This window comes from Chaetura pelagica, unplaced genomic scaffold (assembly GCF_000747805.2).
Source record: "Chaetura pelagica isolate M959 unplaced genomic scaffold, ChaPel_1.0 C11628356, whole genome shotgun sequence".
NCBI lineage: Eukaryota > Metazoa > Chordata > Aves > Apodiformes > Apodidae > Chaetura > Chaetura pelagica.
The window spans coordinates 1-2,845 of NW_009970152.1; the positions used below are offsets into that span (position 1 = coordinate 1).

At 40.0% G+C, this 2,845-nt stretch overlaps 1 pseudogene; it reads right to left on the minus strand.

Annotated features, from left to right (window-relative positions):
* Positions 1–283: 283 nt before the first annotated feature.
* LOC104396101 lies at positions 284–505 on the minus strand (annotated as a pseudogene).
* Between the last annotated feature and the right edge of the window lie 2,340 nt (positions 506–2,845).

Here is a 2,845-nt window from a genome sequence, read left to right on the forward strand (position 1 = left end):
CTAATATTGCAAGGAAACTTGAACTTTCTTTCTACTAGTGCTCTAGGAAGAGCTTATTCTTGGGCAAAATCAACGCTGAAGTGAACAGAACAGCATTTGCCCGTTAGACTACATGCCAAAAAGAGGGTCGAAGGGGAGTCAGAAAAGAAAATGTGTAGAGAAGGTCTTAAAAATGCACATGTGAGAGGGGACTGCAAAATGAGAGATGGAAGTACATCCAACAAACATCTCTTACTGTCTAGCCAAAACAGACTGTTTTCACTTCTCCCTTTCTTAGTCGTGATCAGTCGTGATCATTTATGCTTCCGTTTGCCTTTATGGTCTGTTCTTGGTACTTGTGAAGCTGCTCCATGAAGCCAGGATTCGGACAAGCTGCAGGCCTTGCACTTTTCACCAAGGAATAGGCTCTAGCAAAACTCAGTCTTTCTGAATTCATGAGAAAACCGATGACTATTGCAGCTGCCCGGGAGACTCCTGCATTACAGTGGACCAGCACAACACCATCCTTCAAGAATCAAATGAAACATTTTGCAGTTAGCAGATAGATAGCAACAAGTACGAGAAACTTCATATGAAAATCTATTAAAACTTACTAAAAACTCCTTGCTCCACAGCAAATATTTACACGTCTAAGCAACTCCAAACACAAGACATGTAAGCCCAAAATTGAAGTTATTTTTATAACCGAAGCCACTCAATAATTAATTCAAACGTAATTCATAGTTTAGAACTCAAAAACATTCCCGTCCCTTTCCCCAAGACCCTGCAGCAGCCCCCTCATGTAAAAACCAAATCACAGACATCTGGGACAGGAAGATACCTATCTAATTGGGTGCCAATTTTAAGGTAAGATTTTATTTGCAGTATGGAAAGGAACTTGACTGTATCTTGTTACCAGGTTAAAAACACAGCAAGGCAGCAAACAGCTAGGCACACAGGCAGATTTTAGAACATCTCGTAGTTTCAGCCGTACGCTTCCTGCGTACTCTGGAGTTCTTCAGTGGAGATTCTGGGTAAGCAGGATCATGCATAAGAACAGAAAAATCAGAAAAGATATCGTGTGATTGGCAACAAATCTCTACCTCCCCATCACGCTGCTGGTACGACCGTAGGGGCTGGCAAAGGTCCCTTAAATGAGGAACCTACTGAACCTCCCATAAAGTCACACGTGTCTCCTCAGGTTATTCAGGCTTACCTTGAATTATCTATAAAATGAACGCTTTTATCCTACTTAAACATTTCCCACACAATCTCTGAAAGACACTACAAGTTTCATTAAGAAGGAACAGGTGTGAGTTAACACAGAGACAACTAGACAATCTACTGGGGCTTAGGCAACATTTGCAAGGTCCAGGCTTCTTGATGTCATGTTTGTACACCAGAGTATGACCTGGAAAAGGCTCCATTCAAACTGCCAAATGCCACTTTCCCAAAAAAAGGCCCTAGCATCTCCATATTCTGAATAAAGACACTGAAACATGTCACAATGTGCTCAGATATTTAAGGCTTTAGAAATAGATTCTAGATATAAACAGCGTGCTCTGTCTGCCCTTAACAGGCACAAATTAGTCAATGGGTTTTTTACCCAGAGGAAAAAAAAAGACCTTTTAAGCAGCAGGGTTCTCTTCCAGGAATGTAATGGCTTTTGTTACAGACCTGGGAGCTGGAATTATCTGGTATATTAATAAAGACACAGAGCAGAAAACAGCTCCTGCTCCAAAACTATTCCAGCTTAAATAAAAAGACCAAGAAGTATGAAATTGAGTGTTATTATCCTTGCTGAAGAAATGGCAAGCTGAGACTAGAAGAATGACTTGCTCAAGTTAACAAGATGATGGCAGAGCTAGCAACTTAATCCCAGCACAGAGAACCACAACACTCCCCTTTTTTGCAACTGAACTTACACTCCCTTTGCACTGCCTGCTGGAAACAGGCATCTTCATTCCCTTGCTCCCATTAGCAGGGACATGCTTCCTCATCACCAAAGATCACAGACTACAGCAGAGCAGAAAGCAGACTTGTACATGTGTTTTAACTCCCTGAGGAAGTACCAGTGGGTGACCTGTAAATCCACCATCTCCTTTATAATAATGCCATTAAAATTATGGTATCAAAAATTATACTTAGGCCACTGCTAATGAAGCCATTGCTGAAGCTTATCCACTGTAGATCTGGAGTAGTTCTTACTGATTTAATAGGAATTCTTTCAGACATAACATGATTTACATCAGTATCTAGCAGTGGCATTGAGGGTAAAAAATAAGCATGGGAAGTGATTTTTTTTTCCCCCATGCACATTTCATTATTTATTTTTCTCTTTCACATTTCTTTCATATTTTGGTTTTTCTAAATGACTTTTCTGTTGTACAGTGCCAGAAATTATATAGTGATATGCACGCAACAGACCTGAAAATTACTGAACATGAATGAACATGGGCAGTAACATTAAAACAAATATAATACTGAAAATATTTCTCTTTCCTTGCTAATGCTTGTTGCTTCTTTATAGAAAGATGAATTTGACATGTAATTCCTAACTAATTTTGTATTAGATGTGATTGCAGACATGAAATTCATTTGTTTACCAAGAACTCCATGCTCTGATCTTAAGAGCCTAACCTTTGCTGACCCAGAAATGCTCCATGGCCTTGCAAGAACCTCTTCAGATTCAGGCTGAAGTTGTGGTTTTTTACATTTTTTCACAGAGGGAAGGAAAACCACCTTCTACCAAGAAAAAAGGTCATTAAGCTGGTTTCACACAGTGGGCAAAAAGCCTCACCAGGGAAAGAAATTTAAAAGAAGCATAAAGCTCCTGAGGGATCCACTCTACTGGGCAGTGGTACCA